This window comes from Mirounga angustirostris, unplaced genomic scaffold (genome assembly GCF_029215605.1).
Source record: "Mirounga angustirostris isolate CCGP_5_RB_7025 unplaced genomic scaffold, mMirAng1.0.hap1 SCAF_6, whole genome shotgun sequence".
Lineage (NCBI taxonomy): Eukaryota > Metazoa > Chordata > Mammalia > Carnivora > Phocidae > Mirounga > Mirounga angustirostris.
The window spans coordinates 38,260,075-38,280,267 of record NW_026991714.1 but is presented as its reverse complement, the minus strand read 5'-3'; the positions used below and the strand labels follow the sequence as shown (position 1 = coordinate 38,280,267).

Here is a 20,193-nt window from a genome sequence, read left to right as displayed (position 1 = left end):
GGGAAAAAGTCTATATACTCTATGCTGCTGCACACCCAGCCAGGCAGCTGCCCTCCTCCCTGGCAGAAGTCGAGAGGTTTATTCTCTAAAATGTGGAATCAGATACTACATACAGGCGCTCAAAGTGGAAATACCTGCAAATTCAATGGACTCCTTCAAGTCTGTTATAAAAATTAACAACTACATTAAAAATTGTTTAGTAGCAAATTGTGAAAAACTGTTTTCTTTGAAGATTAGCAGAGTTAGGTTGCTAGAGGAGAGAGTTCAAAGGTGTTTATGTAATCTATTCCAGTATATTCTAACAGTGCTAAAATGGGATTACTCAGAATCACTAGCACTGAAAACTAAAACCAACTTTGACTGTTGTGCTGTAAAAGTACAAAGGATACAAAAAGTTCTCTATTAAAAAGAAACAAATCAACAACACTAAAGGCAAATCATAAAGAAAAAGAATGAGAAGGGGTGCCTGGGTGGCTCAGTCATTAAGCGTCTGCCTTCGGCTCAGGTCATGATCCTAGGGTCCTGGGATTGAGCCCCGCACTGGGCTCCCTGCTCAGCGGGAAGCCTGCTTCTCCCTCTCCCACTCCCCCTTCTTGTGTTCCCTCTCTCGCTGTGTCTCTCTCTGTCAAATAAATAAACTCTTTTTAAAAAAAAAAAGAAAGAAAAGAAAAAGAATGAGAAGATAAAAAAATTTAACATCCTACATAAAATTAAAAAGCAAATTGATGGGCAAGGGTCTTCTCGACCCACATCGTATATTAAAATTCAACAAATTGACATATATTTACTGAATGCCTGTTATGTGCAAGCACTGTACTAGCCATGGATAAAAGCACAATGAACACACCAAATATGATCCCTACCCTACAGAAGCTTAAAGTTTAGCATTACAAACACTTTAGTAAGTATTCTGCTGGAAGATTATGGGTCCAACTGGAATGAAGAACAATGTCTAATTCAGACATGGGACCATCAGAGAAATCCTGGCAGAAGAACAGGAGTTTCCAGTAGACAGATACAGACTAATTCTTAAATTCATGTGAGCCCATAAAAAATCTCAGAAATATTTCTGGGGTGGGGAAGAAAGAGAGGGAGGTCCCACTATGATGGTAAGAGCTGAAAGTATAATTTAGTTGTTAATGTCTTTACAACTTCATTTGAAACCATAAGCTAATGGGGCCTACGTGTATGTATAAACACACACAAAAAAAGACAGGGGGAGTATACATTAAAATGTAAAATGGATTCTCAGCAGGTGGCAGAGTTATGGGTAAACTGCATCTTCTTTATTTTAGCTTATTTATTCTTTCTTTTCTACAATGAACAATGTACACAATGAGACTTTTTTGTGAAGAAACATGAAAAAAATTACTCATGTATATTCAAAACAAAAGCTTACAAACCCTTAAATAAAGAAATCTTAAAAATCACTAAGAAAACACAGTCCTCTAATAAAAAGGAAATGAAACAGTCATTTCATAAAAGGAGAAACATAAACAGCCAATAAACATTTTTAAAAATTCATCCTCATTAGCAATTAAAATTGCATATTAAAATGATAATGAAATCCAAGTTTTCATCCAGCAAATGCCATTTGTTGGTAAGGATGTTAGGAAATAAGTCTTCTTATATACTACTAGCAGGAGTATAATAGTACAATATTTCTGGATGTTAATACACACATGGATACTCTTTGACTCATGATCTCCAACTCTGAAAAAGTACACTAAGGAAATCATAATAGGACATAATTTATCTCTAAGAATATTCATCACAGGCAGAGAAAAATAGGAAGACAACCTGAAGAGCCAAACAATAGGGAACTGATTAAATAAATTACAGTATATGGTAGAATAGTATGAAATCATTAAAGAGAATAATTTAGAACAGCATTTCCTAACTGGATCACATAGAATTTCTGAGGTTCACACTTTAAAGATGGTAATGGTGTATATTTCAATTTCTAACATTTTAATCAATAAATATAATAATTATTTCAATATTTTTACCTTTAAGCTAATAGAGTTTGAAAGCATTAAAGTGTTTATATAATAAACCATGCATGGTGGTAAGGATCAAATGAGACCCTGACTCAGACATTCAATTAGTTACAGCAAAACCCTATTAGTCACTGTGGAGGTTTTTGATTGCCATAGTTTTAAAAAAATGTCATTATTCATTTATATTAATAAGGGTACCCTGATATTTTTAAAAAGCAAACCGAAGGAATAATGCACTGAAATATAAGAAGTTGATAAGGGACATAAGTGTTATAATCATCACATAAAATACAGTTCTGAATAATTACAGAGATCTCTGGTTTTGGAAAGAGATGGCCTTGGGGCCAAACCCTAGCTCTGCTACTCAGTAGTGTCTCTAGACAAGATACTTAACCTCTCTGAGTTCAGGTTCCTTTATCTGCAAGAAGTTGGAGAGTATTAAGTAGTTCTTGTAGAAAGGTTAGACTAGTGTGTGGTATGGAGGTAGTATGTAATCCTAAGAGTTTGGTCTTTGGAAAACTAAAAATATAAAAAGCTATAGTGATCTGAAACACATTTGTAATAGTTAACTGGCTGTCAGGACCATCCTGTATCTTTTACAATTTTTAACATCAACTATTACATGACAATTGTAGGTGAAGACACTACTGAAGGTCCCATAAGCTTTCACTAAACATGGTAATTACTGTGTTGATTTTTTTTTTCCTTTTAAATAGACTTCGTATTTTAGAGTAGTTTTAGGTTCACAACAAAACTGAGCAGAAAGTAGAGTTCCCATATACCTCCTGCCCCAAACAACCACAGCCTCCACTACTATGAACATCTTGTACAAGACTGGTAACATTCGTTGAAAGTGATGAACCTACAGTGATACATTATTATCACTCAAATCCCACAGTTTACATTAGGGTTCACTCATGGTGTTCTACATTCTATGGTTTTTAACAAATGTATGACATGTATCCTCCATTATAATATCATACAAAATAGTTTCATTGCCCCCCCAAATCCTGTCTCCACTATTGATCTCTCTCCTCCCAATTGCTTGTAACCACTGATTTCTTTACAGTCTCTATTATTTTGCCTCTTCCAGAATGTCATATAGTTAAAATCATACATGTAACCTTTTCTAATTGTCATCTTTCACTTAGTAATATGCATTTAAGGTTCCTCCATGTCTTTTCATGACTTGATAGCTCATTTCTTGTAACACTGAATATTATTCCATCATCTACATATAACCCAGTGTATTTATCCATTCACCTACGAAAGAACATCTTGGTGGTTTCCAAGTTTTGGCAATTATGAATAAAGCTACTATAAACATCCATGTGCAGGTTTTGGTGTGGACATAAGCTCTGAACTCATTTAAGGCAAATGCCAAGGGATTTGCCAGATCATATGTTAAGAGTGTGTTTAGTTTTGTAAGAAACCACCAAACTGTCTTCCAAATTGGTTGAACCATTCTGCAGTCCCACCAGCAATGATAGCATTCCTGTTGCTCCATAACTTTGGTAGCATTTGGTGCTGTCATGGTTCCAATTATGGCCATTCTAATAAGGGTATAATGGTATCTCATTGTTTTGTTTTGTTTTTAAGTTTGAATATACCTGATGACAAATGATGTGGAGTATCTTTTCAGACGCCTGTTTGTCATCTATATATTTTCTTTGGTGAACATCTGTTCAGAATTTTTGCCTTTTTTTTTAAATCAAGTTGTTCATTTTCTCATTGTTAGGTTTTAAAAGTTCTACACATATTCTGGATAACATTCCTTATTATATATATCTTTTACAAATATGCTTTCCCAATCTGTACCTTGTCTTATTCTCTTGAGAGTGTCTTTTGCAGAGCATACATTTCTAATTTTAATGAAGTACAGCTTAATAATTATTTCTTTCATGGACTATGTATGCCTTTGGTGATCTAAAAAGTCACTGCCATACACAAGGTCATCCAGATTTTCTCCTGTTTTATCTTCTAGGAGTTTTATAGTTTTGTGTTTTCATTTAGGTCTATGATCTACTTTTGAGTTCATTTTGTTGATTTATTTAAGGTCTGTGTCTAAGTCCATTTTTTTTTTCATGTGGATGTCCACTGGATGTGGAGTTCAGCACCATTTGTTTAAGAGATTATCTTTTCTCCATGGTATTGCTTTTATTCTTTTGTCAAAGATCCCTAGACTCTATTCATGTAGATCTATTTCTGGGCATTCTATTCTGTTCCACAAATCTGTCTATTCTTTCATAATTGTCTTAATTACCTACTGTAGCTTTACAGTAAGTCTTAAAGTTGGGTAGAGTTAGTCCTTTGAGTTTGTTCTTTTCCTTAAATACTGTACTGGATTTTCTTCAATATTATGTTGGACTTTTGTCACTTAATAAAAACTTTACAATTGGGGCTCCTGGGTGGCTCAGTTGTTAAGCGTCTGCCTTCGGCTCAGGTCGTGATCCCAGGGTCCTGGGATCGAGCCCCGCATCGGCCTCCCTGCTCGGCGGGAAGCCTGCTTCTCCCTCTCCCACTCCCCCTGCTTGTGTTCCCTCTCTCGCTGTGCCTCTCTCTGTCAAATAAATAAATAAGATCTTTAAAAAAAAAAAAAAAACTTTACAATCATTTTCTCAATACCCAAAAAATTACTTGCAATGATTTTGATTGGGATTAAACTCAATGTTATCAAATTGGAAACAACTGACATCTTGACATGAATAGTCTTCCTATCCATAAACATGGAATACCTCTCCATTTATTTAGTTCTTCTTTGATTTGTTTCCTTAGAGTTTTGTAGTTTTCCTCATATAGATGGTATATACATTTTGTCAGATTCATACCTAAGTATTTCATTTTTTTTTTAAGTAGTCTCCACGCCTAACATGGGGCTTAAACTCATGACCCTGAGATCAAGAATCACATGCTCTACCCACTGAGCCAGCCAGGCACCCCAGTATTTCATTTTTTGAGAGTGCTACTATAAATAATACTGTGTTTTTGTGTATGTGTGTGTGTTTGATTTCAAATTCCCCTTACTCATTGTTGGCACATAAGAAAATGACTGACTTTTGTACATTAACCTTGCATGCCGCAACCTTGCTATAATCATTTAGTACCAGAAGATTTTTTTGTGGATTCTTTACATAGATGATTATGTCATCTACAAATTTTCTTTCCTCCTTTCCAATCTGAGTATCTTTCTTTTTATTGTCTTACCCAGTGAGGATGTCCAGTATGGAGGAAGACTAAGAAAAGGAAGGCTGAGAGGGAATATCCTTGTTTTGTTCCTGATCTCAGTGGGAAAACTTCAAGTTTGTCACTATAAAGAATGATGTTAGCTGTAGGTTTTTTTGTAAATGTTCTTTATCGAGTTGAGGAAGTTTCTTTCTATTCCTAATTTGTTGAGAGTTTTATCATGAATAGGTGCTGGACTACATCAAATGCTTCTTCAGAACTGATTGATACAACATGTGTTTTTTGTTGTTTTTTTTTTTACTCTGTTGATATGCCGGATTACATTAATTGACTTCTAAATGTTAAACAAGCCTTGCATACTTGGGATAAACCCCACTTAATTCATTGTGTATAGCTTTCTATATTGGATTCAATTTGCTAATATTTTGATTAGGGTTTTTGCACCTATGTTCATGAGAGATGTTGGTCTGTAGTTTTTCTTATAATAGCTTTTCTTTTAGTGTTAGGATAATGCTAGCTGCATAAAATGAGTTAGGAAGTATTCCCTCTGCTTCTATAATCTGAAAGAGACTGTAGGGAATTGGTATAATCTCTTCCTTAAAAGTTTCGTAGAGTTCACCAGTGAACCCATCCAGGCTGATACTTTCTGTTTTGGGAGGTTCTTAATTACGGATTCAGTTTCTTTAATAGATACAGGCCTATGATTGTATGTTTCTTCTTGGGTGAGTTTTGGCAGATTGTGTCTTTTAAGAAATTGGTCCATTTCGGGCGCCTGAGTGGCTCAGTTGGTTAAGCGACTGCCTTCGGCTCAGGTCATGATCCTGGAGTCCCGGGATCGAGTCCCGCATGGGGCTCCCTGCTCAGCAGGGAGTCTGCTTCTCCCTCTGACCCTCCTCCCTCTCATGCTCTCTGTCTCTCATTCTCTGTCTCAAATAAATAAATAAAATCTTTAAAAAAAAAAAAAAAGAAAGAAATTGGTCCATTTCATCTAGGTTATCAAATTTGTGGGCATAGAATTATTCACAATATTCCTTTATTACCTTTTTAATGTCCATGTCTATAGTGATACACTCTCATTTCTGATCTTAGAAATTTATGCCAGCTATCCTTTTTTCTTACTTAGCCTAGCTAAAGGCTTATCGGTTTTATCTATCTTTTCAAAGAACTAGCTTTTGGTTTGTTCATTTTCTCTACTGATTTCCTATTTTCAATTCCACTGATTTCTACTTTAACTTTTATTATTTCTTTTCTTCTGCTTACTTTAATTTGCTCCTCTTTTTCTAGTTTCCTAAGGTCAAAACTTAGATGACTGATTTTAGATTTCTTCATTTTTAATATATGCATTCAGTGCTATAAATTTCCCTCTAGCACTGTTTTTGCTGAATCTTACAAACTTTGATAAGTTGTATTTTCATTTTAAATTTCTCTTCAGATTTCTTCCTTGACTTACGTGTTACTTAGAAGTGTGTTATTTAATCTCTATACATTTGGGGATTTTCTAGCTATCTTTCTGTTATCAATTTCTAGTTTAATTCCATTGTGGTCTGAGAACAGATATTCTATGATTTCTACCATTTTAAACTTGTCAATCAAGTATTGTTTTACGACCAGGAATGTGGTCTAATTTGGTGAATGTTCCATGTGAGCTTGAGAAGAATGTATTTTCTGCTTTTGCTGGATGAAGAAGTCTATAGATGTCCAGCTATGTCCAATTATGTTGATTGATGGTGCTGTTGAGTTCCACTATGTCCTCAGTGATTTTCTGCTAGCTGGATCTGTCCATTTCTGATACAGAGATGTTGAAGTCTTCAACTGTAATAGTAGTTATTTCTCCTTCGCCTTGTAGTTTTACTACTTTTTGCCTTATGTATTTTGATGCTCCATTGTTAGGCACATACACTCTATAAATCATTATGTTTTCTTGGAGAATGACCCCTTTATCACTATTCCTGATAATCTGCCTTGCCCTGAAGTCTGTCCTGTCTGAAATTATTATAGCTACTCCCACTTTCCTTTGGTAGTGTGAACATGGTATATCTTTCTCTAACCCTCTCACTTTTAATCTGTATGTGTCTTTCACATTTAAAGTGAAGTTTCTTATAGATAACAAATGGTTGGTTCTTCTTTTTTTATCAACTCTGACAATCTCTGTCTCTTAATTGGTGAATCTGGAGCACTCATGTTTATGATTATTGATAAAGTTGGATACCTACCATATTTGTTTACTGTTTTCTATTCATTGCCCTTGTTTTCTTTCCTATAAGTATAAGTATAAATAAGCATACACATACACACACATATACACACACATAAGCATACATAATTGAATACATTGTCACTATTATTTTAAACAGACTATTCGTTTCTCTTTCTTCTCCTGGTATTCCCATTACACGTATGTTATGCCTTTTGCAGTTATCCCGCAGTTCTTGGATGTTCCATATTTTTTTAGTCTTGATTCTCTTTGCTTTTTAGTTTCGGAAGTTTCTACTGATATATCCTCAAGCTGAGAGATTCTTTCCTCAGCCCTGTCCAGCCTATCAATGAGCCAATCAAAAGCATTCTTCATCTCCATTATAGTATTTTTTATCTCTAGCATTTTTTAATTTCTTTTTAGAAATTCCATCTCTATGCTTATATTACCCATCTGTTCTTGCATGTTGTCTACTTTTTCTGTCACAGTACACAGCATATTAATCATAACTATTTTAAATTCATGGTCTGATAATTCCAAAATCCCTCCATATCTGAGTCTGGTTCTGATTCTTGCTGTCTCTTCAAACTGTTGTTGTGGGGGTTCTTTGGTTTTCTGCTTGTTTGTTTTGCCATTTAGCATACCTTCTAGTTTTTTGCTGAAAGTTGTATGTGATGTACTAGGTAAAAGGAACTCCAATAAACAGGCCTTTAGTAATGTGGTAAGATAGATGTTGGAGGAAGGAAAGACTTCTACGGCCCTATGATTATGTCTCAGTCATTCAGTAAGCCTGTGGCCATGGGCTGTGAACTTCACAAGTTCCTATGGGATTTTCTCCAGCTTTAGGTAGAACTAAATGGTTGCAGGGGACTGGAGTTGGGTATTTCTCTTTCCTCCCACTGGAAGGTCAAAGGAGGATTAGAGTTGGTATTCCCTTTCCCTACACCCAAGGCTAAAGCTGTCCAGAACTCGGTATTTCCCTTCCCCAAAGCCAATGATAAAACTTCATTGGTTAGGCTCTGGTAAAATCATTTCTCTTGAAGACAAGCCTTGTTAAGAATAGAATGCTCTACGAAATAAGTCAATCAGAGAAAGACATGTATCATATGACCTCACTGATATGAGGAATTCTTAATTGCAGGAAACAAACTGAGGGTTGCTAGAGTGGTGGGGGGTGGGAGGAATGGGGTGGCTGGGTGATAGACACTGGGGAGGGTATGTGCTATGGTGAGCGCTGTGAATTGTGCAAGACTGTTGAATCACAGATCTGTACCTCTGAAACAAATAATACATTATATGTTAAAAAAAAAAAAAGGAGAAGATAGCAGGAGGGGAAGAATGAAGGGGGGGAATGGGAGGGGGAGATGAACCAAGAGAGACGATGGACTCTTAAAAACAAACAGGGTTCTAGAGGGGAGCAGGGTGGGAGGATGGATTAGCCTGGTGATGGGTATTAAAGAGGGCACGTTCTGCATGGAGCACTGGGTGTTATATGCAAACAATGAATCATGGAACACTACATCAAAAACAAATGATGTAATGTATGGTGATTAACATAAAATAATAAAAAAAATTTAAATTAAAAAAAAGAATAGAATGCTCTAGTATATTTCAAAATGGCTACTTTCCCCCTCTCTCAATGAAAGCCTGAGGGTATTTTTCTCCAATACTCACTGTGAGAACCTGGTAGAGCTCCAAAAGGTAAAACTCACAAAAATATGGGGGCAACCCCTGGAACTTTTAACTCTCAGACTTGTCCCATCGAGCCTCCAGCAATTTGTCAATTACAGTCTCGTTTTCTACCCAGGCACTAGTTTCCATGTAGGTGTCTGCTCTAGTAAGCAGTGATTCTCTGTATCTGTATGTCTGTCTCTCCAATTTTGGGGCAACCATTTGCCCTATGACTTCACTTCTCTGATGGATCTAAGAAGAGTTGTCGATTTTTCAGTTTGTTCAGCTTTTTACTTCTTGTTAGGATGGAGTGAAGCCTTCCAAACTCTTTCCATGCCAGACCAGAAACCAGAAGGTATTACATTGATTTTTAAATGTATTGTTTTTCCTAAGTAGGCTCCATTCCCAGCATGGAGCCCAGTGCAGGGCTTGAATTCACCACCCTGAGATCAAGACCTGAGCTGAGATCAAAAGTCGGATGCTTAACCAACTGAGCCACTCAGATGCCCCAATTCTTAAATGTATTTTTAAGTTATTTATAAACATAGGATTTTGGCACCAAAATTATTAGTAGCATGTTACACACAAAACCACAGTAACAGACTACTTCATTTTAAATATATCTAAATCTATAGTACTGCTGAACAGACTATAATATATTGAAACTATGGTTGTATTTATTTGCAGGTTCTAATTTGAGAATTTTTACTGTAAAGTACTATTTTACAATACACATATATTTAAACTAAATACTAACAATATAGTAGTAGGATGTATTGTTTTCTTATATATATGACAAGTTAATTATATATTTATTATAAAGTAACATTCACAGGGATGATTTTTTAAAGATTACAACACAATAAAATTTTTCAAAAAATATGGAACCATGTTAAATCAGCTCACTTTCACTGTAATATGTAATCAATAAATTGTAGCAATAATTATTAATCCATATCTTACTATTAATTTCATTTATATGTCTTTGTCCTATACTACTTCAATTCTTAAATAGAATGAACTATGGGAGGGGCACCTGGGTGGCTCAGTCGGTTAAGTGTCTGCCGTCGGCTCAGGTCATGATCCCAGGGTCCTGGGATCAAGTCCCGCATCCCGCTTCTCCCTCTCCCTCTGCCTGCCACTCCCCCTGCTTGTGCGCTGTCAAATAAATAAAATCTTTTAAAAAAATGAACTACGGGAAATAAAGGAAGACAAATATTAGTTTTGTCATTTTGAAAATGGTATATATATGGAATCATACAATATATAAGTATTTGAGAGTGGTTTTTTTTCACTCAGGATAATGACCTTCATGCAATCATCCCAGCAGATGTGTATTTCAACAGTTCATTCCTTTTTATTGATGAGTAATATCACATGGTATTAATGTACCACATTTTAACTGTTCACTTATTGTAAGATATTTTGGTTGCTTCCATATTGGGGCTATTACAAAGAAAGTTTTCTAACAGGTGTATAGTGATATCTCTGTGATCTTATTTTGCATTTCTCTAATGACTAGTGATGCTGAACATCTTTTCATGTGCTAATTTGCCATAATTTCATTTGGTGAAATGGTTTTTCATATCCTTTGGTAATTTTCTAGTTGGATTGTTTGGGTTTTAATGTTGAGTTTCAAGAATTCTATATAAATTCTAAATGAGTTTTTTGTAATATATGTAATTTGCAAATAATTTCTCCCAGTCCATAGCTTTTCAGCCTTTTAATAGGCTTCTTGCAGACCAAAAGTTTTTAATCTTGATAGTCTGTCAATTTCTCCTTTTATAGATCATGCTTACAGCATGATGTCTAAAACTTATATAAACCAAGGCTTAAGTCCTAAAGATTTTCCTGTGTTTACTTCTAAAAGTTTTATGTTTTGCATTTAAATGTGTGATCCATTTTGAGCTAATTTTTGTATAGGTGTGAGATACAGGCCAAGGGTTTGAGGTTTGGGGTTTTTGTTCTGTTTTGTTTTGTCTGGCAACGGATATCCAATTGCTTCCGCACTGTTAAAAAGACTATCCTTCCTACATTGAACTGCTTTTGCACCTTTGTCAAAAGTCAGCTGGCCATACATTCTCTATTCTGTCCCACTGATTTATGTGTCTCTCTATACACCAATACAACACAGTCTTGACTGTTGTAGCTATGCAACTCCTGAAATCAAGTGATTATACCCACTTTGTTCTTTTTACAAAATTGTTTCAGCTATTATAGTTCCTATACCTTCCCATATAAATTTTTTAATAATCTCACCTACACCAACACACACACACACAAAAACTTCCCTGAGAATCTGATAGGAATTGTGTTAAAATTGTTTATCAATTATGACTGTAAAGGGTACCGTATTTTTAATTCCAGTTTCTATGTATTCACTGTTAGTATGCAGAAATATATTTTTGTATGCTGATTTTATATCTTGCAACCTTGCTGAATTCACTTACTAGTTCTGATTTTTTGGTAGATTCCAATGGTTTTATATGTGTAAACCATTATGTCATTTTCAAATACAGTTGTATTTCTTCCTTTCCAATCCATATGCCTTTTATTTCCTTATCTTCTTGAATAGCACTTTCTAGAACTTCTGATACTATGTTTAATAGAAGTGCTAAGAATCTGCCTTGTTCCTGATCTTCAGGGGTAAAGCATCCAGTCATTCACCATGAAGTATGCCATTAGCTGTAAGTTTTCTGTAGCTATTCTTTACCAAGTTGAAGAAGTTCCCCTCTATTCCTAGTTTTTAGAGAGATTTCTTTTTTCATGAACTGGTGTTGAGTTTTTTAAATACTTTCTGCATCAATTGCTACGATCATGTGATTTTTCTTCTTTATCCTGTTACTGTAGTTGGATTACACTGATTTTCTTTTTTTTTATTTCAATTCAATTAGCCAACATATAGTACATCATTAGTTTCAGATGCAGTGTTCAGTAATTCATCAGTTGCATATAACATCTAGTGCTCATCACATCACATGCCCTCCTTAATGCCCACACTGATTGATTTTCAAACACTATACCAACTTTGCATTCCTGGAATCAACCCTACTCGGTCACAGTACATAATTCCTTTTAGATACTGCTGATTTCTATTTGCTAATATTTTGAGGATTTTTGTATCTACATTCATGAGAAATACTGACCTGTAATTTTTTTTTTTTTTGTACTATCTGATTTTGTTATTAGGACAATACTGACCTAATAAAATGAACTGGGAACTATTTCATCTTCTATTTTCTGGAAAAGAATATGCAGAATTGGTGTTAATTCTTTAAAAATTTCATAAAATTCCCCAGTAAAACCATTTGAGCCTCAATATTTCATTTTAGGAATATTTTAATTGTAAATACAGTGCCCTTAATAATAATAATAACCCCTTCATAGGGCTATTCAAATTATCCACTTCATACTGGATGATAGTCTACACTCTTCTACAAATTGGTCCATTTCATCTAAATCACCAAATTCATATGTATAGGGTTGTCTGTACTATTCCTTTGTTATCTTTTTGATATCTGCAATACTACCCTATTTTATTACTGACAAAGTAATTTGTGTCTTTTCATTTATTTTTCTGTCAGTCTTGCTAGAGGTTTATCAATTTTACTTATCTTTGCAAAGAACCAACTTTGTGTTTCACTGATTCTTCTCTATGGTTTTTATTTGCAATTTCACTGATCACTACTCTTACCTTTATTTCCTTCTGCTTGCTTAAGATTTGTTTTGCTCTTTTTCAGTTTCTTGGAGTGGAAGCTTAGAGTTTTTATTGATTTGGGACTTTTCTTCTTTTCTAACGCAAGCATTTAGTGCTATAAAAATTTCTGTCAGCAAGCTTTGGCTGTGTCCCATCAATTTTTTATTTCCCATCAATTTTGATATGTTCTTTTGTATTCATTCAACTATATATTCAACAAACTGATGTCTGGTATATACATATCTAGGACTGTGTGTTCTTGGTGGATTGACTCTTATCATCATATAATGTTCCTCTCTGGCTCTTAACATTTTCTTTACTCTGGAGCCTCCTTTATGTTTTCTGTTTGTTCTCTGTTTTTTGTGTTTTCTTTTGCCTGCCCCACTGTGGGTTACTTTAACATTTTTTAGAATTCCATTTTCTTTATCTATAGTGTTTTTTTAGTATATCTCTTTATCTCTTTTTATAGCTTTTTCAGTGTTTGCTCTAGTTATTATATTTACATAAGACCACCATCTCCTGGTGTCATCATTTTACCATTTCAAATGAAGTGTAGAAAACTTATCTCTCTTTATATCCTTTTACAACTCCCTCATTTATAACATAATTGTCTTAAATATTTTCTCTACATACATTTAGAAATAGGTCAGTTACAATTTTTTTTTTTAAGATTTTTTATTTATTTGAGAGAGAGAATGAGAGACAGAGAGCACGAGAGGGAAGAGGGTCAGAAGGAGAAGCAGACTCCCTGCTGAGCAGGGAGCCTGATGTGGGACTCGATCCCAGGACTCAAGGATCATGACCTGAGCCAAAGGCAGTCGCTTAACCAACTGAGCCACCCAGGCGCCCAGTTATAATTTTTGTTCAACCATAAAACATAATTTAGAACACTCAGGAGGAAAAAAAGTATTTACTCATATTTTACCCTTTTCATTGTTCATTCTTCCTTCCGAATGTTCTAAGATTCCTACTTTCAATATTTCCTTTGTGTTTAGAGAACTTACTTTAGCTATTCTTTTAGGATAAATTAACTAGTGGCAAATTCTCATAGTGTTCATTCATCTGAGAATGGCTTGATTTCCCTTTCATTTTTGAAGAATATTTTCACAGGATATAGAATTCTGGGTTGACACAATTCTTTTCTTTCAGGACTTAAAAAATGGTGTGCCACTTTTTATGGACTCAATGGTTTGTGATGAGAAGTCCACTGTCATTCAAACTGTTTTTCTTCTATAGGTAAAGCATCGTTTCCCTTGTACCACTTTCAAATTTTTTTCTTTGTCTCATTTTTAAGAAATTTGACTATGAGATGCCTTGCCATGGACTGCTTTGGATTTACCCTTTTTTGGATTCACCTTCTTGAATCTGTAGGTTTATGTCTGGCCATTATCTCTTCAAATACTTTTCAGCTTCACTCTCCTTCTCCTCTTCATCTAGGACCCTAATGACACCCAAGTTAGAACTTTTGATTTAGTCTCATAGGTTCCTGTCTCTGTTTACTTTTTCCCCCACTTTATTTTCTCTTTAGATTGGGTAATTTCTATTGTCCTATCTTCAAATTCACTATTTCCTCTGTCTTATCATTCCATTGTTGAGCCCACTGAGGTTTGTTTTTGCCTCTCTCTCTTATTGTATTTTTCAGTTCTACAGCTGCCATTTGGTTTTTTTTTTATATCTTCTATTTCTTTGTTGAGACTTTCTATTTTTTGTTTGTTTCATATGTGTAACTGCTCACTGAAACATTTTTATGATGGCTGTTTTAAACCTTGACAGATAGCTTTAACATCTGTGTCATCTCAGTGTTGGTATCAGTTGATTATCTTTTCTCAATGATGTTCTTTTTTTTTTTTTAAGATTTTATTTATTTATTTGAGAGAGAGTGAGGGAGAGAGAGAGAGCATGAGCTGGGGGAGATGGAGAGGGAGAAGCAGACTCCCTACTGAGCAGGGAGCCTGATGTGGGGCTCGATCCCAGGACCCTGAGATCATGACCTGAGCCAAAGGCAGATGCTTAACTGACTAAGCCACAGAGGTGCCCCAATTCTCAATGATTTTCTACAGAAACCTGGATATTTTGGGTATTATAAGATGCTGCATCTTGTAAAAAAATTTTATTTCAGCATTCCTTCTCTGACATGATTCTGATGGAGGAAAGAGATCATTAGTCTGCTTCTCCCAGGTAGAGGTGCAAGTTCAGGTTCCCCTTTTGGCCTTCAGTGATATCTGGGGGAGGAAAATGGGACTCCTAGTTAACTGCTGGATAGAAGTAGGAGTTCAGGCCTCTGCTGATACCACCCTGGCTGTGAAGAACAGAGGTGCTTCATTACTGCTCCTCATGGAGCCTTCACTTTACACCATGTGGGAAGTAGCTTCATTACCACTGGGTAGTGGTCAAATCCTAAATCTCTAGCAGGCCTCCTCTAACACTACCTCAGTGGGGAAAGGATGGGGAGCCTCTTTACCACCAGCTGGGGCTAAAAGTCCAGGCTCCCAAGTAGTCACAACTGATATGTGTCATTTCTGCCCAGTGGGGATATAAGTTCCAGATCCCCCCACTTGGCCATTTCTGACACCATCCTAATAAAAGGGATGCAGCACCTCTTGCAGTCTTGCAAGGATGAAAGTATAGGCACCTCACATGGCCTTTGCGATTGCAGTGCAGTAGTGCCAAAGTTTTTCTATGGTGTTGGCTGGAGTAGGGTGGTTACTGTCTAAGTTTTCTGTCTAACTAAGCTGCCCATTTCATAGTCCTTTGCCTAGAAAGAGCAGGGTTTTGTTAAGTTTGCTTTTTGTCTATTCCTGTTAGCTTTGCTGAGTTGCTCATTTCTCCAACATCCAGTCTGTGAGGAAAAGAAAGTACAGGGAATTTACCACTACACAGTCATTGGATCCCAATGTCATTAGCCAGTCTTCCTTCTACTCTCTAGTTTCCAGTCTTCCTATTGTTTGTTTTCTGTATAACATCCAGAGTTTTAGTTATACTTAGCAGAAAAAAACATGGAAAAGGATCTCTTTCTATAAGCAATTCCATCTTTCTACAAGCAAAAGTGCAACACTTGTAATTTGATATCATTTAAGTAATATTTTTGCCACACTGTTTAAATAAAGGTCAAATTCCTCTTAATCCAGGGGCGCCGGGGTGGCTCAGTCGTTAAGCGTCTGCCTTCGGCTCAGGTCATGATCCCAGGGTCCTGGGATCGAGCCCCGCATCGGGCTCCCTGCTCGGCGGGAAGCCTGCTTCTCCCTCTCCCACTCCCCCTGCTTGTGTTCCTGCTCTGGCTATCTCTCTCTCTCTGTCAAATAAATAAATAAATAAATAAATCTTTCAAATTCCTCTTAATCCAGTTCAACCCAATGTTCTCTCAATGAGCAAATACCCAAATATTGATGCTTCTGTGTTCCCAATAAGGACACTTTATCTACATATCATCATAGAAAATATTATTTAGGAAACTTAAAAAATAAGTACTTACTTTGTACTTTTTTTGAGAGAGAGAGTATGTGAGTGGGGGACAGGCGGGGCAGAGGGAGAGGGAGAGAGAGAATCCCAAGGAGGCTCCATGCCCGGCAGAGCCCGATGGGGGGCTCGATCATGATGTGAACTGAAATGAGTCAAAAGCTTAACCTACTGAGCCACCCAGGCACCCCTGTACTTATTTTTTGTTTTTTTTTAAAGACTTTATTTGTTTATTTGACAGAGAGAGACATAGCGAGAGAGGGAACACAAGCACGGGGAGTGGGAGAGGGAGAAGCAGGCTTCCCGCCGAGCAGGGAGCCCGATGCGGGGCTCGATCCCAGGACCCCGGGATCATATCCTGAGCCGAAGGCAGACGCTTAATGACTGAGCCACCCAGGTGCCCTGTACTTATTTTTTAAGGTTCTCTCAACATCTACTCAATTTGAACAATCTACATAAATTTTCTCAAAAATATTTTAGCTAAAATTACATTTTTCCAATAGCAAGTCAAACTAAGAACTCTGCCTGCCAAGCTTGAGATAAAGTTGAAAAGATATCTTGATTACAAAATGCCAAGGCATTTGATGTAATAGTGATTAGTTTTACAAAGTATGTGGCATCTCTTATAACAATGATTTATCAAGCATCCTACTGAAGTTGTTTTTTAAGGAGAATGAATTTGAGCAATCCATTATCTTCACTGATTGACCCTGCAAACACTAGACACATACCCACATGCAGGAGGACTCCGGATACATACAACCCGGAAGAGTTAACTGGACATGAAGGGAACATATCTTGGTATTATTACTCTGCTGTTCAAGTCAGCATCTTCCAAGCCTTTTTTTTTTTTTTTAACTCTTTTTTAAACACACAGGAAGTTGCAAAAATAGTAGAGTCCCATGTACCAGCTTCTCCCAATGGTGATATCTTATATAGCTATAGCACAATATCAAGACCAGGAAACTGCCATTAGTACATAACTATTTATTAGATTATAGACATCTTTATCCTTTCTGTAGGTAAGTTATACAATATTGAACTTTCTCAGAAACTCTCCCTGCATTTGGGCATTCTATTACCAGTCAAATGACCAATCCAGACTTCTAACTCAACTGCAAATTACCTATATATAAACAGTCCTTATACACACAATCATATACACACCCTATATATACATACCTCATGCACACATGCACAAACTTAGGTAGAAACAAGAGCAATCCATCCTTCTCATCAAAGTACTGGCTTTCTAATTTCTACTTTTCCTTGCTATTACTACATGAAGACTATGTGCAAGTGAATGTGAGGGATAACAGAAATCTTTAGAAGTTACCTAATGTAAAAGCCCATCCAGTGCTTGAATTCTTTCTACAACATCCCCACCGATGACCCTTCAGCTTTCAATATCTCTAACGACAAAAAACAAGTAAGTATGATGGAATCCAGTCTGCCTTTGGTCAATCCTAATTCTTAAAAGGTATCCTTAAACATTAGCTAAACTTGAAAACTTGTACTCATTTAGTTCTGGTTGTATCCTTTGGGGATATTAAGAAGCAAATCTTATCCTTCACTACCTTTTTTCCAGGAAAGCCATACACCCTGGTTTGCCTAAGGTGATCATAGTTTGTACCTTTTGATGTGGGCATAATATTCCCTTTTATCCTCAAGATTTGCACAAAACATCATGTAATCACATTATCCTGGGTAGCCCTCAAAAATCTGAAGTACACACGTTTTTATCAGGTAAACCATACTTCATTTTCTCAGCTATTCTTTGTATATGATTTTGAGGGCCCCTTCACTAGCCTTATCATTCTTGCTTCTAAATGTACACCAGCGTATTTATATTCCAAGAGCCCTAATGCTTAAATTCCTTTTTGCATATATATGTTAATGAAGGATTTTGTTATCCCAGTTGAAGAAGAAAAAGTCATTTATTTCCCTTTGAATACTAGACCAAGATACAGCAATGGAATTATTATTTCTCTGGGTGTCTTGAGCAATGGTACTAGGGAACAGTCTCACATTATACCAGTAGGTGTCACTCTATATATGATATATTTAAAATTATTCAAGTTTCAATTTATTCCTTCAACAAATATTTATCAAGCACCCATTATGTGTCAAGCATAATTCTAGGCACTGAGAATACAGAGAACAAGAAAGACAAGATCTTGTTCTCATGGAGCTTACGGTCTAGATATTGATGAACAGATTTGATTTACTTTCTATTTAAAAGTCTGTAAAATACTATTCCTAGGGACATTTTATTTTCCTAAGTTTATAGACAATAACATTCAAAATAACTCATAAAGAACAAATACTGCAATGAAACAGAATCAGAGAAACTGGTCTGTACAGGCTTAGATTAATATATCCTGTGTATCTGTTAGCCGTTTCAATGTATTCAACACTGTTCTTCCAAAGTTCCAGTTTCTGAAACCCAAATGGAAAAGAATTTATCTTAAAATAATTCAAATTTTTAAAAATCTAGTAATTTTTTTATAAAGAGTGACTCTGTTGTAAATTTTAAAAGATTATTTGCAAAGCTTATTAATTCCCAAATACATATTCCTTATCTCTACTTAGAAAGTTAAATGTCACCTTCTCAACACCTTCTCAGCATATTTCCCAGGTTAACAGAATAAAGACAGTGGCAAATTGTGCCTCAACACAGAATTTAAGAATTCCTCCACTGCTGAAAGTGCTTGTTTGGATAAACCTGTGAGACTCATAGATATTACCAGGACTTCAAGGTGACTTACTCATGATTAGAGCATATCAATGAAAGGTCATGCTTTATCAAAATAAATACATCAAAGAGAGGGAACAGACGCTGTACATCAAAAAAGTGTATTTGCTCATACAGAAATCCAAGAACCTGGGAACTAGTCAGTTCCTATTCTGCTTCCCTGTACTCTCAAATAGAATGTTCTCCAAACTGGAAGAGCTAGGAAAAACATGGTTAAAGAAATGTTTCAGGCTGAAAAGTACTACTGCTTAGAATTCTTTAAGTCAAAATTCAGTTATACGAATTTGAGAAAAATGATACTTATAAGATTTAATAAGACACTGAGAACTTCATGTAATATCCAACCTAACATTCCCTTCGGAATATCGCAAACCATTAGTTCCTGTCTAACTTGCCTGAGATATACTGTTTATGTTTAGTTTTAGCAACAAATCACATGCATATTTTAGAACGTAAGAAGTACTCAATGAACAGTAAATTACAAACGAGCAGTAAGGTGCTTCATAAAAGGTGGTTAATATAAAAAGAAGACCTAAATTTATACCTTAATACTAAATAAAGCATTTTCTTTTACTCTGAAAGGTAAGGTGGTGGTTGATAAATACATTTAAGACATGGTTTACTGTGTATGGTTTTTAAATTACACTTGTAAGCTCTCAGCCAGTATTGTGAATTTTTAGCGTATCTGAGATGTCACCAAATTTGGGGAAACTCAAAAGCAGATATCTCTGTTATCTCTTTATTTTTATTCCAGATACAAAAGTATGTGTGTATAAAGGTGGGGGGTGAGGGTTGGTGTACTAGGAAAAAAAAATGCTTTGGATTCACAAAGATCTAGGTTTGAATTCCAGTACTACCCTAAACTAGCTATGTGACTTCTGGGCAAGTTACTTACCCTGTTCTAACTATCACTTTCCTACCATGATGGGAAAAGCAGGGTTGTGGGAAGGACTAAACAAGTTGTTTTATATGATATGCCTAATAGATGGCCTGATACATAGTAGGTACTCAGTAAATGGTAGTTCTTAGGAGAGTGCCATTTTTCTATTTGATCATTAGATTGACTATACCAGTTAATGCTGAAAATTACTAACAAGTCTTTGTAACTAACAAAAAGTGTATCTTTACCCTGCTCTAACAGGTTTATAAAACCAAACCCTTACTCAACTTGAATGCCAACAAATATGCATCTTCTCCTTTAGCTCAAATATATTTTGCATGACCTTACATGAATTGC

At 35.8% G+C, this 20,193-nt stretch overlaps 1 protein-coding gene across 16 annotated transcripts in view; it reads right to left on the bottom strand.

Moving 5' to 3' along the window:
• RPS6KC1 (ribosomal protein S6 kinase C1) overlaps positions 1-20,193 on the bottom strand; it is a 344,999-nt gene that overhangs the window by 214,562 nt on the left and 110,244 nt on the right. The gene's annotated exons all lie outside the window — the stretch shown is intronic.